Source organism: Staurois parvus, unplaced genomic scaffold (genome assembly GCF_062004578.1).
Source record: "Staurois parvus isolate SC_StPar_1 unplaced genomic scaffold, SC_StPar_1.0 ptg000192l, whole genome shotgun sequence".
NCBI lineage: Eukaryota > Metazoa > Chordata > Amphibia > Anura > Ranidae > Staurois > Staurois parvus.
This window is the reverse complement of record NW_028317988.1, coordinates 11,407,652-11,434,167: the sequence shown is the minus strand read 5'-3', so window position 1 is coordinate 11,434,167 and position 26,516 is coordinate 11,407,652. Positions and strand designations below refer to the sequence as shown.

Sequence of the window (26,516 nt, the reverse complement as noted above, 5' to 3'; positions counted from 1 at the left end):
GAGTCCATGTCAGCAATGTAAGCAGAGCTGCACATTTACAGCTCAGTTTACAGGTTGGAGAACACTGCAAGAAGGCAGGTAGGTGTATTTTATTGCAGAAGAGACATTGCATGTCTCTCCTGCAATAAAGAACCTGCCTGTTGGCAGTTTGTGACAGCAGAACTTTAATTGCTTTAATTGCCCAGCATTGTGGACACTGGCAGGCTGTAAAAATCCCCTCCCCCCATCAATACTGGTGTCAGTGGCTGGCTGTAAACCCCCTACCATTAGTGGTCATTGCTGGTAATGTTACCCCCAGCATGGTGGACAGTGGCTAACTGTAAAAACACCCATCCCTCCTTCTGCATCCAGATGTTTTTTTTACTTTAATTCATACACATAAACTATAGTGCCAAAAGTATTGGGCCTTCCAAATCATTGGATTCAGGTGTTCTAATCACCTCCATGGCCACAGGTATATAAAATCATCACCTAGGCATGCAGACTGCTTCTACAAACATTTGCGTATAAATGGGTCGCTTTTAGGAGCTCAGTGACTCCAAGCGTGGTACCGTGATAGGTTGCCACCTGTGCAATAAGTCCATCCGTGACATTTCCTGGCTACTAAATATTCCACGGTCACCTGTTAGTGGTGTTATAACAAATTGGAAGCAACTGGGAACAACAGCAACTCAGCCACGAAGTGGTAGGCCACGTAAAATGACAGAGTGTGGTCAGCGCATGCTGAAGCGCAGAAGTCACCAGCTGTCTGAAGAGTCAATAGCTAAAGACCTCCAAACTTCATGTGGCCTTCAGATTAGCACAACAACAGTGCGTAGAGAACTTCATGGAATGGGTTTTCATGGCCGAGCAGCTGCATCCAAGCCTTACATCACCAAGTGCAAAGCATCGGATGCAATGGTGTAAAGCACGCCGCCACTGGACTCTAGAGCAGTGGAGACGTGTTCTCTGGAGTTATGAATCACACTTTTCTGTCTGGCAATCCGATGGATGTGTTTGGGATTGCCAGGAGAACGGTACTTGCCTGACTGCATTGTGCCAAGTGTAGAGTTTGGTGGAGGGGGGATTATGGTGTGGGGTTGTTTTTCAGGGGTTGGGCTTGGTCCCTTAGTTCCAGTGAATTGAACTCTTAAGGCGTCAGCATACCAAGACATTTTGGACAATTTCATGTTCCCAACTTTGTGGTAACAGTTTGGGGATGGCCCCTCCCTGCTCCAACATGACTGCACACCAGTGCACAAAGCAAGGTCCATAAAGACATGGATGAATGAGTTTGTTGTGAAGGAACTTGACTGGCCTGCACAGAGTCCTGACCTCAGCCCAATAGAACACCTTTGGAATGGATTAGAGCGGAGACTGCAAGCCAGGCCTTCTCCTCCATCATCAGTGCCTGACCTCACAAATGTGCTTCTGGAAGAATGGTCAAACATTCCCACAGACACTCCTAAACCTTGTGGACAGCCTTCCCAGAAGAGTTGAAGCTGTTATAGCTGCAAAGGGCGGGCCAACTCAGTATTGAACCCTACGGACTAAGACTGGGATGCCATTAACGTTTCTGTGCGTGGAAAGGCAGGTGTTCCAATACTTTTGGCAATATAGTGTGTACCCTGTGAAGTAATTGGCCTCAGATGATACACAGAGATGAAACAAATCCTCCTTCATAAGTTGTACCTGTTTATCTGAAGTCTTCTCGTCTCTACATCTGTTAAAAGTCCAGAATTTATAAAGATTGTCTGAGCTGTCAGAAAACAGGGGTCAAGGAGCTAAGTTATACTCTACAGAGCTCATTGAGGAGAGCTCTGAGAGCTGATTGGAGGGAAGAGACAACCCCCCTTCACACTCCACCCCCTCGCTTCCGAGCCACCCTGTCTGCATCTATTGACACAGACAGGGCAGCTTGGCCCGACCCCCTCATCACAGCATTGATTGACAACAGCAGGAGCCAATGGCCCAGAGAGAAGGGACAGAGCCGGGAGAGCCTAGACTCTTGTGCACACCGCTCGATCAGGAATGGGCTCAGGTAAGTATAAGGGGGAGGGAAGGATTCTGTTACACAGAATGCATTCAGGTAAAAAAAAACTTTTAGACTTTAAAACCAATTTAAAGTTCAACAACAAAACCAAACCTGGAAGCTAGTTGGTTTCTATGCACAACTGCACCCAATTTTGCACTCTCCAGTCTTGGTACATATGGCACATTCAGTAAAGAAAAGCTATGAAATACTTTCAAGCAGCATCAACCACCAGCAAGAAATGTGGAGCCCAACTTCAATTAGCAGAGCTCAGAGATTGTACCTTTACAGAAAAGCTAATAGTTCCGGACATAAAAACTATGTAATAAATTAATATAATACATTATAAAAAGTTACTAAAATAATATATATATATCACTGAGGGACATACATTTTGAGACCTTAAATGTGTCTCTCATTAACAAATTTTTCTGTTCTTTTTACAACCCAACCAGTGTGGTTTAACCTCTTGTCTACCAAGGTATATTTGTAAATGTCCTGGTATTCATTAGGTTAAAGCAAGCTCATGGCTGCTGCAGCTGTGCGCATGGCATGGGTTTTTAAAGCTGGCAATCGGCTTTCAGGTTAAAGTGATTCAGGTAGCCCCCCACCCCCACAACCTTTTATCCAGCACAGATCTCTGATACAACATGGCTCAATGCTGGAGTTGGGAGATGTCCTTCCTTCCAGATTCCTCCTAGTGTGATGTCATAAGACACAGAGACAAGGAGGAGCTTAGCAGAAGCTTCCCTGGGCTCTGACATATACAATTTAACTATTGTGACAGGCAGCAGTCAACTAGTCTGCGATTGATGGGACACTTCACAGGAGATGCGGACCACATGGATGCCTGGGACTAGTGATGCCACTGACATTCCTCCTCCACTCTATACTAATGAGCCGAGGGTATATGCCCCTTCTGCCCTCCCCCGTGTCCTGACCCTGGTTCCAGCTTTTTTCAGTTCCAGGTTATGGAACACAGAGTACGTTCTAGCACCCGACACACTGCTGCCACTCTGCGGCTTACCAGGGCATCCTCCAATTTATGGATACCCAGTATAGACCCCCCCTTTTCCCCCAGGAATGTCTTATCAGGCTCCAGTATGACTTCAACTGATGTCAATAGCTTGGTTTTATTTTACATATTGATAGCTAGAAACTGAACAGCTGAAATAAAATATGGAAATTAATATATTGTGACAGTGAGTTGCCCTGTCACTGTGAGAATATAGGAAAATGTGACACAAGATCCACATTCAGGGTAAATGCGACGTTCCAGACTAGTGTTTCTGGGCAGAGAAAGCTGTGTATTTGGCTTTCTCCAGATTCTGTAGTTTTGGATTGGAACATTCAGTCCTGTGTCTGGGTTTTGCTAGACGCCTGCAACCTGGCTGAGTACACAGGTGTGCAGGGTCATTATATACTAAGTCTGAGGATAGCTCAGAGCTTCCAGTTTGCAGACCACTCCCAGTGTGGAGATGGAAGAGGTGCCCCAGCCAGAAGCCAATAGACAGAGGGTCTCATCAAGACGTTGGAGGTGCCCCAGCAAGACGCCAACAGGAGGACGGTCTGATCATGGGGTCAGAGGACCCAGCCAGAAGCCAAGAGAAAGAGGGCCTCATCAATGGGTCAGAGGTGCCCCAGCCAGAAGTCAAGAGAGAGGTTCTCATCAAGGGGTCAGAAGTGCCTAGCCACAAGCCAAGATAAAGAGGGCCTCATCAAGTGGTCTGAGGTGCCCCAGCCAGAAGCCAAGAGACAGAGGGCCTTATCAAGGGATCAGAGGTGCCCCAGCCAGAAGCCAAGAGACAGAGGGCCTTATCAAGGGATCAGAGGTGCCCCAGCCAGAAGCCAAGAGACAGAGGGTCTTTCTGCCCTTTTAATAAAAGTGGGCTACCAGGCCCTTAAATATAGTTCCTGTCTGCTGTGGATTCACTGTATAAACACAATTACCACGAGAGCTAATTACCCCATCATTTTTATTTATATAAACATTGCAAATCACAAATATGAAAGCTAACTATAACTAGAGAGATTTTACTGCTGTTTTTGTGCAATAAAAACATATAATCTGGGTATAGGTACTGATAGAGTTATTCCCATGTCATCTGACACGATCAGCTCAATTTCACAACATGAAGTGGGAAGAAATCTGTCAAAGGTGAAAAACAAATTCCCATTCAGACAAATGACACGAGAAAAGGTGTACCCATTGGAAGATTTCCACAGTGCCTGTGACCATTCTAACATTTTAGATATCCTGCCAGGTCACCAGGGTAAATAGAGAATGAATGTCCCCGGGTATAACACAGAAAGCAAAAAACACTAGACAGGTTCTAACCCTTCCACCCTGTATCCAAAGCAAAAAAAAATAAAAACCAGTTTTGGTTGGAGATACACTTTATTAGTAACTGTTAATGTAGTAAATACAGTATTTGTAAGGATCTATTGTTTATTCTTGGCTTAGGCGTGGTTTTATGTAACTGATTCATATGGCAAAGTCACAAAACTGAGCAAAACAAAATCATTAAAATGACCATCCGAATTCTCAGTAGCGCATCTGGGCTACAGCCCACATATTCCTCATATTACAGATTTTATGATTTATTTCCTTTGCAAGATGATACATTCCCAGACACCCTGAGTGTAATGTTTTAGCATATGTATTTTCAGTAAGATTACTTATCAATTAAGTAGCCCACAGAGTGGCCACAAAACCGAGAGTATACAGGTATTCACTTCCACACTCACAATACAAGTGATGTTAAAGTGGTACTAAACCCAGGACCCTGCATTCACTATATCTGGTCTCCCCAGACCTTGCATTCACTATATCTGGTCTCCCCAGACCTTGCATTCACTATATCTGGTCTCCCACAGTACACACAACATGGAAATGCAATTATTTTAGTAAATATAAACTGCTAAATACCTTTTCTCATCAGCAATTAGAGCAATCTTGTGAGCGCTGGTTAAAGCTTGTAGGAGGAGTTTTCTTTCTGCTCTAGGAGGATGCAGAACCCCTGACCTCTGTCTGCATAGGGCTGATTGGCCCTGTGCTGATCACATGCACCCTCCTGAGAAAAAAAAAAAACCTCTCTAGCAATACACACTAAACTGGGCATGTGCATGTGACTACGGGTTCAGTCTGTCTTATCGGGAGATAGGGCTGTTTGGAATACATGTGGCCAGCAGCCGAGGACTAGAAGCTCCTCCTGCCACTGTTTCCCTGCAGACAAGCTGAGAAAGAGCTGAGTCATGTGACTGCTGTATATCACTAAGGAAAGAAGGTACTTATGTGTTTTTTTTATCATTAAAATAATTACAGTGCCATCATCCATGCTCATAAAAAGACAGGATAATGTAAATTAACCACTTGCCCACCGCATTATAACATCAGGTGCATTCTGTGACTGTTGTGTCTTTTGGACACAGCTGATCACAGATTAAAGGAAAGTACCAATCACAGCATCCCTTTACCATGTGATCAGCTGTGTCCAATCACAGCTGATCACATGTAAACAGACTCAACGGTTATTGGCAGTCCTTTCTTCACATGCTGTATCTGTGTGAGGAAAGGAGAGCCAATAACCAGCAAGGCTGTCAGTATATTGTTTACAGTGATTATTAGTGCAGCCCCATCAGTGCCAATCAGTGTAGATCAGTACAGCTTATCAGTGCCCATCAGTGTCGCCTATCAGTGCTCATCGGTACCACGTCATCAGTGCCCATCAGTGTCGCCTATCAGTGCTCATCGGTACCACCTCATCAGTGCCCATCAGTGTCGCCTATCAGTGCTCATCAGTACCACCTCATCAGTGCCCATCAGTGTCGCCTATCAGTGCTCATCGGTACCACCTCATCAGTGCCCATCAGTGTCGCCTATCAGTGCTCATCAGTACCACCTCATCAGTGCCCATCAGTGTCGCCTATCAGTGCCCATCAGTGCCATCAGTGCAGCTTATCAGCACCACCTCATGAGTGCAGCCTCATTAGTGCCCATTAGTACAGCCTCATCAGTGCCCACCAGTGCAGCTTCATCAGTGCCCATCAGTGAAGCCTTATCCGTGCCCATCAGTGCAGCTTATCAGTGCCCATCAGTAGAGCCTCATCAGCACACATCAACGAAGATGAAAAATTACTTGTTTTCAAAATTTTATAACAGAAACAAAGACATTTAAAAAAAAATCTGTCTTTCTTCGTTTTTTAGCAAATAATAAAAACCCCAGTGGTAATTAAATACCACCAAAAAAAGCTCTATGTGTCTCAAAAAATGACAACAATTTTATACAGTGGGTACAGTGTCACATGACAGCGCAATTGTCACTCAAAGTGCGACAGCACAGAAAACTGAAAATTGTCTTGAGCAAGAAGGGAGTAAAAGTGCTCTGTATTGAAGTGGTTCAACAGTGTGTGTTTAGTATCACTTTAAGTGTGCACATATAGATGGTTTTGGAGGGTTTGATTATACTTTAAAAAGTCAATTGACAAATCATGTTTTTGAGGACTCCGGAGGCAGGAGATTTACACCTGAATTCCAAGCTCAGCCTACCTGAAACTCAAAGAGAATCCCACTTGCCCTAATGGGTTTGATATCAGAATAATCCCTCTATCTCCCTGCTCTTCCACTTTCTTGGATTAGTAATTCCCTTTACACTACCTGGCAGAGAAAGCTGTTTATGTCTTCACAATCTGAATGTGCTTTGGGGGTTTCTGGGAAAGGAGGATGTGATAGGGAAGAAAACTGATGAGAATATTGGGGAAATAATTGTTAGCTGCAACTTGCCAAAATTTTGTCTGCTTTAATGTGGCTGGAAGACGCTGCCATTACTTGACCATAATATTCAGCACAATCCTTTGCTGAAAAGACATGAGAACAGGCAGGATAGGTTCACTGTTGCTATGGGCAGCCGATCTCCTTTTATTTTCTTCTTTAATTTCAATAGTTTGATATATTTTTTTTTTTACTGAACAAGTTATCCCAACAATAGAATACTCAGGCCCCTTTCACACTGAGAGGATCCAGTTGCTCGTCGGGGATCTGCCTGCTGATCCCCACTCCGCAAGTGGATGACAGGTCACTGTCTGCTACACTTATGCAGAAAGAACACGGACACAACCCGCTGTCCTCTATGGGCTGTGGGATGAAAACGGACCACCTGTCCATTTCCATGCGACTGTCATCCGATCAGATGGGAAATGGATCCCCATTCGTCTGTTTTTAGCAGACAGGATTGGATAGGATGCAGGCGGGTGTACATCTGACCCTCCATAGACAGCAATGGAGCGCCCGATCAGGTCCGTCTGTCTGTTTTTCAAGTCTTTTTGGCTCATGTGAAAGTGGCCTTAGATCGTTACCTTGCAATGGCTGAGGCACATGACTGAAGCTGGGAAATTAGTAGAACAGATCTTAGGGTCAAAGAACCCAAAGAATATTGGAAGCTAGTGGTGATTCAACAGTATTTTTGTTGTAGACCTAAAGTAGATCAACAGCTTTTTTATTTTGGATACAGTAAAAGAGGGTTAAAACCTCTGCCAGTTTTTTTTATCATCTGTGTCCCATTGGGAGGAATTCCCTTTACTTCCCGTTCCATAGCCAAAACAGGAATTGAAAGGAAATTCCTCCAAAGTAAGGAAATCTCTGGTTCTCACAAAAAGTAGTGTAGAAGATTTCCCCTTTACTGTTCTGGGGACAACTCAAAATGTGGGATCTTTTTTTATAACTTTCGGTGATAATGGTCACCAGGACAAATAAAGAGGGGTAATCTCCCTAATGGGGACCCAGAAATAAACACAAAAACCCAAAAGGGGCTCTAGTCCTTCTCCATTCTATCCAAAGCAAAAAAAAAACGTTTTGCCTTTAGTAAATTGTGGGCGCTATATAAGTACCTTTATTAATAATAATAACTTATATACTTTATGCTGGTCATACACTAGTAGACTTTTGAATGGATGCCAAAAATGCATCAGAAAATTCTCAGTACATTAGTCAGCTTGAAAAAAATGTCTTTTGAAAGCACTTCAAAATTGTATTTACCTTTAACATTTGATTTTGGAATAAATGGACTGCTGAACAAAAACTGCATATACTGTTAGAAATGTGTTTGTTTGAGAAAATCATTTTATCCAGCTCAAATTTTCCAACATGGACTTCCAACATAGACCCTCTGTAAACTCCAAAATGGACTTTCAACATAGACCCTCTGTAACCTCCAAAATGGACTTTCAACATAGACCCTATGTAAATTCCAACATGGACACTCTGTTAACTCCAAGACTGACTTCCAACATAGACTCTCTGTAAGCTCTAACACTGACTTCAAGCATAAACCCTCTGTAAACTCCAACATGGACTTCCAACATAAAGCCTCTGTAAACTCCAACATGGACTTCCAACATAAATCCTCTGTAAACACCAACATTGACTTCCAGCATAAACCCTCTGTAAACACCAACATGGACTTCCAACATAAACCCTCTGTAAACTTCAACATGGACTTCCAGCATAAACCCTCTGTAAACTCCAACATGGACTTCCAACATAAACCCTCTGTAAACACCAACATTGACTTCCAGCATAAACCCTCTGTAAACTCCAACATGGACTTCCAACATGGACACTCTGTAAACTCCAACATAGACTTCCAACATGGACACTCTGTAAACTCCAACATGGACTTCCAACATGGACACTCTGTAAACTCCAACATAGACTTCCAACATGGACACTCTGTAAACTCCAACATGGACTTCCAACATGGACACTCTGTAAACTCCAACATAGACTTCCAACATAGACCTTATATTAACTCCAAGACTGACTTCCAATATAGACCCTCTGTAAACTCCAGCATGGACTTCCAACATAAATCCTCTGTAAGCTCCAACATGGACTTACAGAATAAACCCTCTGTAAACTCCAACATGGACTTCCAACATAGACCCTCTGTAAACTCCAACATGGACTTCTAACATAGACCCTCTGTAAACTCTAACATGGACTTCCAGCATAAACCCTCTGTAAACTCCAATATGGACTTCCAACATAGACCCTCTTTAAACTCCAACATGGACTTCCAACATAAATCTCCTGTAAGCTCCAACATGGACATTACACAGGGTTCAGATCCAACATGGACTTCCAACATAGACCCTCTGTAAACTCCAACATGGACTTCTAACATAGACCCTCTGTAAACTCTAACATGGACTTCCAGCATAAACCCTCTGTAAACTCCAATATGGACTTCCAACATAGACCCTCTTTAAACTCCAACATGGACTTCCAACATAAATCTCCTGTAAGCTCCAACATGGACATTACACAGGGTTCAGATCCCACATTTCTAACAGATGAACAGAGTGGCTGGGGAGAATGGTGAAGGTGAGAATCAGTCTGTAGGGGGGACAATTTTTTTTTTTATTGATTGGGTAAAGCGACAAATGCCCTTTAAGAGCATGCTGGATATAAAGTTGTTCAAGGTCGACCCCAATTTGTCAGATCAATTTAGGCTACCCTAGTAGATGATACTATGCTCATCTAACTCCAACAAAGACTCAATACTGCACTCAGAGATTTTCCAATTTGTTATATACTTGAATATATTTACAATATATTGGTCTACACTAATATATTTTAACATGTATTCTAAAAAATGCAAATTTAAATATATTTTCTAAAGGCATATGTATAAAAATATTTTTTTTTAAATATATTCTTCAGATTTGTTTAACATATATAAAGTCATTTTAACATATATTTTTACATATATTTGTAAATGCATTCCAAAAATGTAGATTAAATGTATTTTCAAAGACATATATTTGAAAAAAAATTTAAAAAAATTTTTTTCATATATTTATTAATATATAAAAAACGCATTTCAACATACAGTATATATATATTGAAATATATATTTTAAATATATTGAATACGGCCAAAACTGTAGTCTTTCAAATATAGGTCAATATATTTGGGAAGAATATTTTTAAAATATATCTTCCACGTGGCCGTGATTGGGTATTGTTTTCAAAATTACTTTTACCACATTCGCTAAGCAAAGTGGAAACTCCCCTGCAAAGTGAATAGCATATTTGTCTTCAGTAAATAACCCCTTTGTGTTGATATCAGCCTTTTACAATTTCATGTATATCATCTATCAGACCGGGAGAAGTAGGGGCAGCACTTGGAGTCATTCAGGTGTGCTGCATGAAAACGTGCTGACAAGGAACATGCTGATATGAGTAAGCAGAATAATCAGAGTGAGGAGCTTCTCAGTCTGTGGCTGCTCTTTTGCTGTCCAATCAGCAGCAGGCTCAGCATTATAAGTGGACATTACCTAGGGTGGTTTGCCTGCCTAGGAATTTCCACTGCTTCATACTAACATCCACCTATCGAGGCATTTTGATATTTGCATAACTCTTCACAAGAGGAGGGCATAAGGTGTTCTGGGGCAGCCCCTCCCACCAGCCATGATCCCCTTGCATTGCATATAGAAGTACACAGACCCAGTGAAAATTTCACAGGGTATAAAATAAGGTATTTCATGAAAAAAATTAATTTTTTAAAAAAATTAATTAGCATGTTGATAAAGGGGAAAGGTAGAAATGGAAGGCAAAATAAAAGAAGATTAAATCTATGCTTTAAAGTCCTATTTCAGCGTTAGCAATTCTGTGTACAGATTGCAAAGAAGTGCAAATAAGACTGCAAAAGTGACATAGGTATAATTTTAGCAGACAACGGGTATATATAGTGTGGAGAGCAATGGCAGAATTCTACTAATGACACAATGAATGTCTCACATATATGTAAATAACTGATGGAGGTGCTATGTAAACATCAGAGAGCAGCATTGAAAGGGATCTCTTGTACCAGAGCAGTCAGTGTGAAACAAGGCGGCCAGACCTGCCAGCTGCATGGAGATTCCCTTCCCAGTCCAAACACATTACTTGTTGAAGAGTACCTGTCACACACAGTCACTTTGTGGCCTTTTGGCTAAGATCAAGTGTAGTATCTGTTCTTATCAGTGTCCAGTAGGGACGCTCCACCATCATTCCTGCTTGCGGGGATGATTGGTTGTATAGAACCCCTGCTGGTAGGATGGGGGTCCTGATGGTTAATACAGGGCGGAACAGAAACCGAGGCGCCCACAGGCAGTTGGGGCCCGGGAGTAATTCCCCCCAGGAACGCCGAAGGGGCCCAGTTCCTCCTGATTTGAACGGATCTACCTTGTGTGGCCAGGGACCGGGGAGGCAGAGAGTCCGCGGAACAGTGCCCCCTGAGTGGTCGCCTCAGGGGTGCTCTTAGTAGCACATGGGGATGGGTTCCCACATGTGAAACGTGCACATGGTCACTGTTCTAAACACTTTTTCTGCACTGCGCCTTTTAGGGCTAGGCCTTTTGGCTAAGTCCAGGGCAATTTTTATGCTACGGGCCTCAGGGCCTAGCCAGTGCACAATTGCACGGCCACTTTTTTATTTTTTTATTTATTTAACTTATTTTTCTCCCACGTTTTGTCACTTTTCACTTATGTGTGTGTTTTTTTCCTCACGGATGGTAGGGTGTGGGTCCTCGGGCCTACCCTGAAGTCTAGGCGGAGGATGTGTGGCCTTTTGGTTCCTTCCTCCCCTGTTCCTAGGGTGGCTTCTCTTCGGGAGAGCCCCCTGACCTAGTACTTGGTGGCTGGTTTAGGCTAGCCACAAGGAAAGGGGTCCGCCAGGCCTTCTGGCTAGGTGGACCACATGGGAACCTTAGTCCATGTCAGGAGCTTCGTGCCCCGGGGGATCAGGGTAGAGGTCCTACCGCTTCGGGGGGTGGACAAAGCACACCCCTAAGTGCACTTTTTTGTGTTGGTTTTGCACTAGCACGTTTTTTGTCCACTTACGGGTTTTTGTTTTTCACACTTCCGCGGACTTCAAAAAAAAAAAAAAAACCTGTCACACACAGTCAACATCGGCAGCCTTACTGTCAGTGAAGCCACTCCTCCATTCTTGAGGACATTGGCACGGGGTGTTCCAAGTGTCCAGAATGCTGCTCTCCTTCCAAATATAAATCATTTTTGGTTCAAGATTCAGAGAAAACCTGACAAACTGACATTTCCTGTAAGTAACAGCCAGATGAAGTCTATAATTTTCTCTGCCGAATTATCTGGTTTAGGAAGAATCTGCATCATTGGAATAATTGTCGTATTTTGGTCAGAATTACTGAAAAGCATTAAAGGCTTTCGTGCTCTACATGTGTTAATAATTTATATATGCAGTGTGTGTGTGTATATATATATATATATATATATATATATACACATACATACACTATATTGCCAAAAGTATTTGGCCGCCTGCCTTTACATGCACAGAAACTTTAATGGCATCCCAGTCTTAGTCCGTAGGGTTAAATATTGAGTTGGCCCTGCCCTTTGCAGCTATAACAGCTTCAACTCTTCTAAGAAGGCTGTCCACAAGGTTTAGGAGGGTGTCTATGGGAATGTTTGACCATTCTTCCAAAAGCAAATATGTGAGGTCAGGCACTGATGTCGGACAAGAAAGCCTGGCTCGCAGTCTCCACTCTAGCTCATCCCAAAGGTGTTCTATTGGGCTGGTGCAGGCAAGTTCCTCCACCTCAAACTCACTCATCCATGTCTTTATGGACCTTGCTTTGTGCACTGGTGCTCAGTCATGTTGGAACGGGAAGGGGCCATCCCCAAACTGTACCCACAAAGTTGGGAGCATGAAATTGTCCAAAATGTCTTGGTATGCTGATGCCTTAAGAGTTCCCTTCACTGGAATTAAGGAGCCAAGCCCAACCCCTAAAAAACAACCCCACACCATAATCCCCCCTCCATCAAACTTTACACTTGGCACAATGCAGTCAAGCAAGTACCATTCTCCTGGCAACCACCTAACCCAGACACATCTATCAGATTGCCAGACAGAGTAGCATGATGCATCACTCCAGAGAACATGTCTCTACTGCTCTAGAGTCCAGTGGCAGCGTGCTTTACACCACTGCATCCGACGCTTTGTATTGCACTTGGTGATGTAAGGCTTGGATGCAGCTGCTCGGCCATGGAAACCCATTCCATGAAGGTCTCTATGCACTGCTGTTGTGCTAATCCGAAGGCCACACAAAGTTTGGAGGTCTTTAGCTATTGACTCTGTAGACAGTTGGTGACTTCTGCGCACTGTGCGCTTCAGCATGCACTGACCCCGCTCTGTCATGTGACGTGGCCTACTACTTCGTGGCTGAGTTGCTGTTGTTCCCAGTTGCTTCCACTTTGTTGTAATACCACTAACAGTTGACCGTGGAATATTTAGTAACAAGGAAATGTCACGGATGGATTTATTGCACAGGTGGCCACCTATCACGGTACCATGCTTGGAGTCATTGAGCTCCCGAGAGCGACCTATTCTTTCACAAATGTTTGTAGAAGCCGTCTGCATGCCTAGGGGCTTGATTTTATACACCTGTGGCCATGGAGGTGATTAGAACACCTGAATTCAATGATTTGGAGGGCTGGCCCAATACTTTTGGCAATACAGTGTATATACTAAGGCCTCTTGCACACTGCAGTGTAAAGAAAGCTCAGTTCAGTGTTTTTTCTTTACTGATCTAAAATGCAGCCCATTATTAACGATGTGCCTGTACACACTGGTGCATAAACAAGCGCTGCATATTCTTGAGTGAAAAACAAAATAGAAACATTTACGTTCCCGGTCAGTATTTTACACTAGTACACACAAATGTACGCAAAAATGTGCTCATATGAGCATAATTATTTTTAACATTTATAGATTTTGCCTGTGGAATGTATTGTACGCGCAAATGTGCATATGCGATCAAGTATATGGGAATACGCACAACACAAAATTACACAAAGACACTAAATTACATCTAGAAATGCTGATACTCAAACTTCGGTCCTGTGTACAAGAGTCCTAAGAAGGCTTTGTTGCATTACAAGTTGAGGGGTGCTTCAAGCTTTTGACATCATGAGTGCAACTTCCCCAACTTACCATTGCCTAGGACAGCGAGCCAGCTTGAGGAATCCCCCAGAAACTGTAAATTGATAGTACTTACATAGGTTAAGCAGTATATGCATAACCTTTTCAAAATGACTTCCATGTAAGCTGTGGGAAGTGCCCAGAGATGAATCCACCACCTTCACCCAAAGTGATATGGTAAAGGCTAACCAGAAAGCCATGAACCTCTAACCAAAGATAAGTCATTTAAAGAAAAGTCACAATCAGGTACAGTAGATGTCACTGGTGCACCTCCATGGGCATGTAAGATAAAAACAAGTGGGCAAGACAGACCCAAACACTGCCGTATAGACGTTGATGGATCCTTGCACACTACAGGCGTTTTCAGGAGTTTAGTGACAGGGGAGTTTACTGTCAGAAAAAAACCCACATAACTTGTGCATTCAGAAGAGGAGCTTTTGAGCATAACAAACAATCAAAAGAGAAAAAACATTCTCGTGTTAATGCATTCTAATGGCCAGGAACGCGCAATCAACATGCATGAATGCACATGGCTTTTTACCACTTTTCTGCTCATGAAAACTGTAAACTCTTGTAGGGGAAAAAAAACAAGCTTTTGAGCTTTACAGTGTACATGAGGCCATAAGAGCTGATTCACACATGTGTGGTGCAGATTGAAGCTCAGGTTTCACAGCTAATTGATACAGTAGTTGTTCACTAGTTCATGTCAGGTTTACATCAGGTTCAGGACAGGATTAGCTCTCTGAATTATCCTGTTCACACATATGTGGTTCAGAAACGGTTCCCATAGAAGTCAATAGCCTGTAATCCGCACCTGAACCGGGCCGCACTGCTCGGTAATCATACAGGACTCTTTTTCAAACCGCACTGAATCCGCATCGCCAGTGTACCGGACATATGTGAACAGGCACCATAGGCAACAATGTTTTTTTACATGTCATACAGATTGGATGCAGTTCAAACCACATCCAATCTGCATATATATGCACCAGAACTAAGTGTTTCGGGTCTATATTAGCTCCTCAGAAACAGACCATGGCAGAGCACTGTCTTTCCTACCCAAACATTTGTCACATCTACATGGCACAGATTGCTAACTTGGATGCTAAGCCTGAAATCCCAGCCAGAACTCTGACTCAGGAGTCTCCACACCTCTACAGTATATTATTCCTATTTAGAACTGCCAAGACATTCAAACACTTTTGGATTTGGTTTAAAATGGAAGCCTTTGGAAAATAAGCTGCGTCAGATGGAAACACCACTGAGAGAGGACACATAAAAAAGAAGAAAAATTAATAAGAAAACATTCCTATCCTTAGCTCAGTTGGTGATCTCCAACAGCGTCATTCTGGCATAGCACTGGAAGACTCACCTGGCCATTGTTCTGGCCCCTACTTCCTCCTGTATACACTAGCCAAAACCATGCAGGGATACAAGCTATGCAGATGGTTTATTCTCCATTGAGTTTACTGTACAGGACAGGGCAAGATGGCAGTTGAGTGAGTCAGGTGCCTTGGAGGCGAGCCACAGCTACTTCTAATCCAGGCTGGGGCAGGGACGTGGGAGGAAGTTGAAATGGTTTGGGCATCTAATGTTAATATTCCCTGGAATGCTCCATTAATTGCTGTTCCAGCAGGCACATTCGTCTGGGAGGAGGTTTTGAGGCACCCCGGGAATATCAAAGAACATCCTGATATCTCTGATAAAAAAAGGGTGCCTAAATCAAGGCTTGGTCCCTTGTATGACAAGAAAAGTTACAAATAAGCTGATATAGAAATTTGTGGATACCTAGTACCCTGTACAAAATGTTATAGGTTCCAGGGTGAGTTTAAAAACATGTTCTCTTTTTCCTGTGGTATGAAGAAGACTTCTTACTTAACTTTAAAACAATCCCTCGCTGGGGGGTTAAAGTGGAGTTCCACTCACTCAGTAAAAAAATAAGTCAGCAGCTACAAAAACTGTAGCTGCTGACTTTTAAAAAACAGCCATTCATCTGTCCCACGATCCCGCATTGCCTCCGCCATAGCCTGTTTCACCGGCCGTCCTGTATTCCAGGCGCCGGTATCTTCAGTGTGGGCACCCGGTTGTGACAGCTTGTGGCTTCACAGCCAGGTGCCCACTGTGCATGCGCGAGTAGCGTTGCGCTTCCTGAATGGCCCCGTCGTCTTCTGGGACCTATTTGAGCACAGGGATCTCTTGTTTGTTGTATTGTTGGGTCAGTAGCCAGACCTGAACCTTGTAGCTCTCCCCATTGTGTCTTTTCCCCTATGCTAGCATTGTGTCTACAGTAGCATTTGCGTAGGCAGAGCAGAGTAGGACTGGCCATAGAGGGATTACTTTGACGCAGTTGGCCGGCTTAGACATGTATTGCAATATGTGTGAACTAAATATCCCTATTTATTGCAGAGTCTGCTTGAAAGGGTATATACCAGTGTGCAGAGGGTCCTTCAGAATTTCTAGTGTCTTCTGGGACCTGTCACGTGTCCCACAAGACTATGGGGAGGGAGGGTAAGAGGGCAACTTCCGCTTCCAATCGCCTAGGCAATTGCAGCGAAAGTGAGAGCGGGTACCTGTCAATTTCGGGTACCCGCTCCCCAAAGCTGCCAATCCTTAATGGGGAGTGGGGGACCAATCTTTAAAGCAGAACTTCCCTTTTTGGGTGGAACTCTGCTTTAAGGGTGGATATTATCAACATGTATAAAAACATAAGTGGTCCACATAGTGAACTTGGTGCAGGGGTATTCACTTTCAGGTCATTACAGAGGACAAGGGGGCACTCTTTACGTCTGGAGGAAAAGCGGTTTGACCTGCACATTTTGAAGGGCATTTGTGAAAATATGGAACAGACTCCCTCAAGAACTGGTTCTGGCCAGATCAGTAGATTGTTTTAAAAAAGAGCTAGATGCACTCCTAAATGCACAAAATATAACTGGATATTATTTTTTTAGATAATAATGCCAGGGGTAGTTGACTAAAGGAATATCTGACTGCCTCATGGGGGTTCAAGAAGGATTTTTGTTTTCTCCTATTGCAGCAAATTGGATCATGCTTTATTTGGGTTTTTGCCTTCCTTTGGATCAACTGTCATTATAGGATAGTGTTTTGCAGTTTTTTTTCTGTTGGTTGAAGCAGATGGACTGGTGTGTCTTTTTTCAATCTGAGTAACTACTGTATGTAATTCATCCTAAAATTTACAGCAGAAGCTCTGGAAGGGTGGCTGAACTGCAAAAAGAATAAAAACTTATAAATAAAGTAAAAAATAAATAAAATAATAAGTAAAAGATAAATATTTTAGTGCTTTTGCTGTGAACCTTGAGGTTGAATTGCTCCACGGTGTCTGCCACTACTGAGGTCAATGAGGTCTTGTTGTAACGCTAATATAAGAATCTGTAAATATTGGAATACATGAATAGATATGTGCAGGCAGCTGAATGCTTGCTTCTTAGAAATGTTTAAACTTTACATAATTTTGCCTATAAAAAGTTTTGCTTTAAGTCTTCTGCATACTTAATTGTTTCCTTTGACCATCCAAATGGTTTCCAGGGAGCTGGTGTGCAGAAATAAACCACATAGATTAAATGAATTAGTATTTTTTTTGCTTTGAGAGATATTGTTGTTCTGGAGAAGAATCTGGGATACGCCACCTCACTTTTTTGGGGGGAGGGACAGAATTTGCCATTCCCAAAAAACACTGAATGTTTACTAACTTAGCCAGAGAGGTGAGTCTTCCACAGCAAGAGGAGTATATCTGCTGCAATATTGGATGTAGCATTACTGAAGCATACTTGTTATTTGGGGCCAAAGCTGGAAATTCCACTATAGGAAGCAGATAGATAGAATGCCGGAAATGTATGAATAGTCTGTAAAGTCTGTAAAAATTGAAGACTGTCTAAAAAAAAATAAAAAATGGATCAGTTCTTTGTTTGAACATCAACTGGACACAAAAATAATGTCTCCTACAAATATAATGTTAAGTCTAAAATGCATCTGGTGTTACCCTCTTAAACACCAGAGAGGTTGTACTCTATGTCACACAGCACTGTGTGATGTCAGCCTGCCCACACGTCTTACACCTCCAATGCCATTCATGTGACCAAAAATCCAGAAAAAACACGATACAAATTGTATAAACTGAGTTGCAGTTCAGTGAGTAAACTAAGTATTTGATCTACCAACCAACCATAATTCTGGCTCCCACCGACTGGCTATGTGCTCATGTGGTACACAGATTAGTCCTGTCAATTTAAGGAGGTGCTCCTAATGACAACTCATAATGTGTATAAAAGAAACCTGTCCACAGAATCACTTTCTTCCATTCAAACCTCACCATCATGCGCAAATGACCAAAGAGCTGTGAAACTATGTCATGGACAAGATTGTAGACCTGCACAAGGCTGGAATGGGCTACCAGACCATCAGCAAGAAGCTTGGTGAGAAGTTGACAACTGTTGGAGCAATTATTTGCAAATAGAAGAAATACAAACTAACCATCAATCACCCTCGGTCTGGAGCTCCATGCAAGATTTCGCCTCATGGGGTAAGGATGATCATGAGAAGTGAGGTTTCAGACCAGAACTACACGGGAGGAGCTTGTGAAAGATCTCACAAACCATTGGTAACACAATATACCGCCATGGATTGAAATCCTGCAGCACCCGCAAGGTCCCCCTCCTCAAGAAAACACATGTACAGGCCCGTCTAAAGTCTGCCAATTAACATCTAAATGACTCAGAGAAGGATTGGGAGAAAGTGCTGTGGTCAGATAAGACCAAAATTTAGCTCTTTGGCATTAAGTCGACTCGCCATGTTTGGAAGAAGAAAAATGCTGGCTATGACCCTAAGAACACCATCTCTTCAGTCAACCACAGAGGTGAAAACATTATGCTATTGGGGCTGTTTCTCTGCTAAAGGTAGAGACTGACTTTGCCGCATTGAGGGGCCAATGGACGGGGCCATGTATTGTAAAATCTTGGATGAGAACCTTCTTCCCTCAGCCAGAACACTGAATATGGGTCATAGATGGGTCTTCCAGTATTACAATGACCCAAAACATACCGCCAAGGCAACAAAGGAGTGGCTCAAGAAGAAGCACATTAAGGTCATGGAGTGGCCTAGCCAGTCTCCAGACCTTATTTCTAGAGCAAATTTACGGAGGGAGCTGAAAATTCGAGTTGCCAAGCAACAGCCAAGAAACCTTAAGGATTTGGAGATGATACGTAAAGAAGAGTGGACCAAAGTCCCTCCTGAGATGTGTGTAAACCTGGTAACCAACTACAAGAAACGTCTTTCCTCTGTGCTTGCCAACAAGGGTTTCTCCACCAAGTACTAAGTCATGTTTTGCTTGGGGATCAAATACTTATTTTACTCACTGAAATGTAACTCAATTTATAACATTTATATCATGTGTTTGTTCTGGTTTTCTGGTTTATATTCTGTCTCTAGCATTTAAAATACACCTACTGTAATATATTGATATTTGTAGCATGCTCAACCTACACTGGTAATACCTGCTATCCTACCCTTCCTCCCATCTATCCAACACACTCTGTAAACTATGTGGGTTATTATCAAGTTACCAGCAGCAATTGAAAGGAAGTCAGTGAGCCATCAGAAGATCAGGAATCTACTTGCCAGCTCTATCTAACAAAAGACCTGTGAGAAAGAGCCGCTTTGTTTCTCATGCTATCATCACAGGCTGGAAAACACCCCCCCTTAACATTTAAACATTATGCATTCTTTAGCCTGTCAGAATTCTCAGAGAAGTAGCAGGCCGGCTTTTAAGTTAAAACAAACCTAAATGTTTTCAGCATTACATGAAAACTATTTGGATCCCGTGCTAAAAAACATGTACTATGTGTGATTTTTCAAGCTGGCCTTCCTTTCTTTACCCCCCCAAAAAAGAGATTAATGAACTAATGGTGTTTAAAGAGGCCACACATGCTGTGATGGAGTCTTTTGGGATGACTGCCAAGCAATAGGAAAGGAAAATGATCTATCGTTGGCCATAGGTGAGTATATTTCACAGGTGACCGATGAGATCTAACTGTCTTCATAGATGGCCTCCAAGAACTGGTTACAGTAGGCCATGGTTGAATTTGAGTGTGTCCAGTGATATTGCACTGGGCGAAGTCAAAACTGGTTCCCAGACCCACTTCCTTCTTTTTGTCAAAATTGTACCTTGTCAAAACCTATGCCTTGGCTAGGGTAGATTCACACTTTTTTCAGTGAGTTAAATTAGACCTTTTGAGGACGTCCCAGATGTGACAAAATGGGGGCAGGAACTTCTGGTCACGCTACTTCCACCATTTGGAATGAGTGCCAGCTCCAGGCTGCATGGAGCGGCATCTGTTCGATAGAAAGCTTTGAGTAGATTGATCTGGGTGCCGAATAGGGCACCGAAATATGTGAGATCAATTCTGTTTTTAATCTTGAAGTTTTATTTAAATGGTAAAACTCTATAAAGTTTTCTTTGGCTTCCTCTCTATCTACATGATGTACCTGGCTATAACAAGAAGGATATTATACATAGTGGGAAAGTGTGAAAGTGCATATTGACCTCTCCTTAGTGTACACTCAGGGCTCAACAACTTTTGGTGAGTTCAGTCCCCAGAGGGGACACGTGTGATTTGCACAAGGTTTGAGCAATGACGTGAATTGGCATGGAGTACGGATCACTTTATTTTGCAGAAAATTTGTTGCACATATATTTGCACTTCGAAGTTGCACTGTTTCGCACTGGCACTTTCATTTTGGACTTATAAGGACGGTTTAAAGGACTTTTGAATATTTGATTGTTTACACAGTGATCAATGTACTTCTGTTATGAATTTGCTCTACAATTTATTTAGGTTAAGCGCAGCCTTTTTGATCACATTAATATATAGTTAAGTGTGTCTGGTTCTATTGCAGTGGGGGTCAGTTAGCACTAGTTCCCAGGCCAACTTCCCAATTCCTGTCAAAACTGTACCTTGAAAAAAACCCAAAAAAACTGTACCTTGGCCAAGGTATTGTCACACTTTTTTTCAGCGTGACCTTAGTTAGATGTGCCTGGTACTATTGCACTGGGGGCAAGTCAATACTAGTTTCAAGGCCCACTTCCTTTTTTTCAAAACTTTTACCTTGGATAGGGTAACATCACACTTTTTTCAGTTAGATCCTGGGAAATACAGAGTATTATTATTATTATACAGTATTTATAAAGCGACAATAGTTCTTTCAGCGCTGTACATTACAAAGGGGGACAGAACATGTGACAGAACAACAGCAATACAATGCAAAACATGAGGGGATCGAGGGCCCTGCTCTTTCGAGCTTATAATCTAGGAGGGAGGAGATGGTGGCACAGGAGGAGATAGCTGTGGGGGATGGAGTGGTAGGCAGAGTGGAGGAGGTTGGCAGGTTAGCAGGGGGTGGGGTAGGCTTCCCTGAAGAGGTAGGTTTTCAGGGTGTGCCTAAAGGAGAGGAGAGTAGGTGATAATCTGATGGGTTGGGACAGGGAGTTCCAGAGGATGGGTGACACCCTAGAAAAGTCCTGGAGGTGAGCATGGGAGGAGGAGACCAGGGAACTAGAGAGAAGGAGGTCTTGCGAAGAGCGGAGAGTGCGTGTTGGGTGGTACTTGGATATTAGGTCGGTGATGTAATTTGGGGAAGTATGGTGAACGGCTTTGTACGTCAGTGTTAGGATTTTGAATTTGATCCGTTGCGCAATTGGAAGCCAGTGGAAGGATTGGCAGAGGGGGGTGGCGGAAACGGAGCGGTTGGAAAGATGAATGAGTCTGGCAGCCGTATTCAGGATCGACTGAAGTGGGGATAGCCAGCGACGAGGCAGGCCAGTGAGGAGGGAGTTGCAGTAGTCGAGTCGTGATACGATGAGGGAGTGGATGAGCTGTTTAGTGGTTTCTGGGGTTAGGAACGTGCGGATTTTGGCGATGTTGCGGAGGTGGAGTCTGCACGAGTTTGTTAAAGATTGGACTTGGGGCTGGAAGGATAGGTTGGAGTCCAGAATGACACCAAGTACTCTGGCCTGCGGAGTAGTTCATACTTTGAGAGAAGACTAAATTGCCCTCTTGCAAATATTGGAGTTCTCATCGTTCCCCAGTTTTCCCCCATTAGCATGATGATATCATGCTCAGTGTTGCAAAAGACTGGCATAAAGCAACTGTAAATTTTTTTTTTTCCTTTACAGGTACAACTTTGCAATACTACAAAGGAGCTGTCTGTACAGACTGAGAGGGCTCAGACCTTATAGGCAAATATTGCCTTGTACTGCAAGGATTGCTTTAACCACTTCAAGTCTGGACACTTTCATCCCCTTCTAGTCCAGGCCAATTTTCAGCTTTCAGTGCTATCACACTTGGAATGACAATTGCGCGGTCATGCAACACTGTACCCATATTAATTTTTTTGCATTTTTTTGAGACAGATAGCACTTTATTTTGGTGGTATGATGATATCACCCATAGGCTAATTCTGGGGCATCCGTTATCGGCTGCCCCTCCTCTACACAGAAGCTGTCACTGACAGCTGATCATGGCACCGGACCAGAGCAGCTTCAGAATAGGTAAGTATACTGATCTCTTCTTTACAGGGTTACACATAATAGGCTTAGAATGAGGGTTGCAGTATGACCTTAGATTGTACACCCCTTGAGGGTTAGGGACTGATGTGAATGTACAATATATATCTAAAGTGCTGGGTAAATTGATGGCGCTATATAAGTACCTATAATAAATAAATAATATAAAAATAAATGATTAGCCTTAGTTAGATTTTGTCTGAATTTCCACTTTAAGATTCTTCCTGTAGGCTTCTTCTTCCTCTTCCTGTAGTCTACCACCATGTATCTCCTTATAGTCCTGTACACCCACGTTATTATTTGGAACGTGAAAGATCAGATTATCAATGGTTTTCAATGTCTAAGATTTGTTCTTTGAAATGCCCTAAAATATCAGTTAAAATGTTCCTTCACACATTCCCACAGCAGTGCGTCATTAGGGGGCTGGCTGAAGAAGAAAGCAGGACAGCCATATCCCCCCATGATGTAATATCGAAGATAGTGACCTCACACAGGACCTAAGTGAGGAGAGCGGGGTGGCAGAAGAGGATGACACAGGTTCTGTTGGGCTTGTAAGTATGTGATTACAGCACAAAACATGTACCAAAGGTAAATAAAGGAGAAACAAATATCATTTTGAAGAATGAAGTTCCTCTTTAAAACCTAAGTTTGAAAATAAAAAAAAAAATAATAATAATAATAATAAAGAAAAAAATCAACACAGGGTAATTTTTTACTATCAATGTGATGTGTCCCTTCTGCTGCTGGCTTCTGCTGTAGTTGCAATCTTCTACCTCCAATCCCCAACCCACCCCACCCCTGCCACCATAATCTTCCAGTGCCGAGAACTATAGCTTCTATAAATGAAAAGTGATCTATGAATGGAGAACAAGCGCATGATTGAAAGGTCCGTCTCCACCATTCATAGAACGTTTTCATACATAGAAGCTATAGTACAGTGTCTATGAATAGAGGAGGTAGGAAGAGCAGGAATAGTTGGCACTCTTGATAAGTGCATATGACTGATCCCTCAGCTCTACTAACAGCCACCACACCATAAGAGGTAGGGAGGGATCAAAGCCAGCAGCACAAAGGACACGTGGCGTTGATTGTGCCTTCTGCTGATTTTTTTTTTTTCACTAAACGTTGGCGTTAAATTACAGAGATATATGACAAACCACCTGTAACAGTTTTGAAGACGTTTTATCCACATGCACTGGTATTCGAGTGCCCCTAACAGTTAAAAGTTGGATATTGTGGCGGGAGGACATTACCCAGCAAGGGTGAGTAGGAAATGTAGAGCAAGCAAGTCAAGTAGCTAGTCATTAAATGAACTAAAGGTTGTATCTAATTAGGTGAAGTCAGATGAGACAGAAGTGTAGTAAGTGTTGCCAAAGGTCATTGCAGAGGGTAACCAGAATCCAACGTACATATTTCCCAGCACACCATGGATTTCGATATGGTCCAAAAAAATTTTTATTCCAAAAAGAGCACATCACAAGAAAAGTGCAAAGTTTCGGAGCCACACAGGACCCCTTCGTCAGGCATGTGATGTGATGGTAACCAGAATCAGACATCAAATTCTGAAATACGGCCAAACTTTAAAGTCAAAAGCACAGTTAGGGCTCGTTCACACTTGGCTGCTTTACCAACGCTTGCCAAATGCCCCTATAGCGTTTGGCAAGCGTTGGTCCGGCGTTTGCGTAGCGTTTTTTAACACTCAGCAAACGCTCCGCAAACGCCGCATGCGCGGTTTAGCAGCGGTTGCTAGGCGTTTTCCGAGCGTTAATAACGCCCCACAAATGCCTATAATGCAGTTTGAGTGGTGTTACCGCTCTGCAAACGCCCCGCAACCGCGTCGCAACCGCACCGTTTGCGGAGCGGCACCATAGACGAGAATAGGAGGCTTCAACGCCTCCTGACTCGACCAGAGGCATCCGTTTTGCCACGACGCAAACGCTCCCTATAGAACAGCACCATGTGCTGTAATGTGCAGAATTGGCAGAGGCGTTTGGGAAGCGGTAAAAATGCTTCCCAAACGCCTCTCTGCCGCCTGCACACAACGCTAGTGTGAACGTAGCCTTAAAGTCAGGACAGTCTCCTAGATTGTAAGCTCCAAGGAGCAGGGCCCTCAAACCCCTTGTGTATTAAATTGCATTGTTACTGTACTGTGTCGTGTACTGTCTCCCATTATAATGTACAGCGCTGAGCAAACTATTGGCGCTATATAAATACTGTATAATAATAATAATAAAGGACAGGTGGAGTATAGTAAAGTAAGGTCCAGCAAGGTCAACAGCTAATGAGAATCCGAAATGCTAGACAGACAATGTTTGTTACAAATTGCCCTTAAATAGGAGGCTGGACCAATCAGGTAACGTCACAGACATGGTGTAAAGCTCAATAGCTCAAGCTTTCATCTACACACACAATAAGTGAAGCACAAATTCAAACAAAACTAAGCCAAAGCCATCATTGTTTAAGGAGTACTGACAAATAGGTCCTTAATCTTTGTGATTCATGATCATTCTCACACAATCTATTTTGGTAGCAGTCATACATTATCAGAGGCAACAGAATCTTTAAGTTCAAACAAAAATAGATATCCAGGAAAAAAAACAGATAAAAATAGAACTCTGACAGTACATGGAAACTGTGTTTGTATTCCAGGATTTGTAACCCTTATATCTGGTTACTATCTCAATGGAGCGCCGCTCTACACTTTGTAGATGATACATTCAGCTTTGTCTTCAGTTTAAAGGAAACCTACTCCTGCTTCAATTAAAATGTCATCAATTTTTCAAATGAAGGGTTTTCCCTTAAACAACAAAAAAAAAGCCCGACTGCACTAATTTAGAAGCATTATTTATGTAGAAAAAAAATGGTCCAAACCAGACACATCTGGATGCCTGAATAAGCTAGCCTTCTGGAGGGACTCTCAACAGGTATCTGTCTTCTGGGTTCCCCCCCCTGCGAGCGTTGGGACGTACGGGGACAGAACTGGTGGGAAATTTGAAAATGACAAAAAGTGACATTTACTAAATTCACTAAAATCACACAGTAAAACATTCCTGTATCAAACCATTTCACATACATTTTGTCCCGAGTGCTTTGTCCTGTGCCCTGCCTGCATTTTTACTGTTCTTTCTGCTTGGAAACTGAGAAACGTCCATGGCGTCCAAAAAGCGTCCCTTTAGGTCAAAAGCGGTTTTAGACCGGCTAGAGAACAGTGATAGTAAATTACCCACTTGCAGAATTGAGTGATAATAATAATAATAATGATTCGTGGGGAAATTTGTCATCAGACACTGAAAACGATTTTGCGACTTTGCTCAGTGATGTGCGAACTTGGCGCTATATTTCAAATTTCAGTGTTTTGGTTTGATTACATTATTGAATTAAATTTATTATTATATTATTATTTTTATGATTATTTATTATATTATAATGTATGATTTCGTGTTTCAAATTTTATCATACCCAGGATGTTTACTAGACTCTTGTTCGGACAGATTTCAATGAGTTATTCCTAAAAATGACAGGCCTACAATAAAAAAAATACATATTTCCAAAAAAAAAATGTACCGCTTTGAGCACAGAAATCCTGACATAATCAGACCGCTAGGGAGATTAAATACCACATAACCGTTTTATATATATATATAAATAATATATAAAAAAATCTGAAGAATATATTTTAAAAATATATTTTTTTTAAATATATTCTTCAGATTTTTTTAACATATATAAAAGTCATTTTAACGTATATTTTTACATATATTAGTAAATGCGTTCCAAAAATGTAGATTTGTATTTTTAAAGACATACAGTATATTTGTAAATGTATTTTTAAAAATATTTGTCATATATTTTGTAATAAAAACACATTTCAACATACAATGTGTGTGTGTGTGTGTTGTGTGTGTGTGTGTGTGTGTATGTATATATATATAT

At 42.3% G+C, this 26,516-nt stretch overlaps 1 protein-coding gene and 1 pseudogene across 1 annotated transcript in view; one reads left to right on the top strand and one right to left on the bottom strand.

Moving 5' to 3' along the window:
- Positions 1-26,516, bottom strand: part of PLEKHH2 (pleckstrin homology, MyTH4 and FERM domain containing H2) — a 239,504-nt gene that overhangs the window by 139,710 nt on the left and 73,278 nt on the right. The window lies entirely within an intron of this gene.
- On the top strand, positions 10,984-11,145 carry LOC149461808 (U2 spliceosomal RNA; annotated as a pseudogene).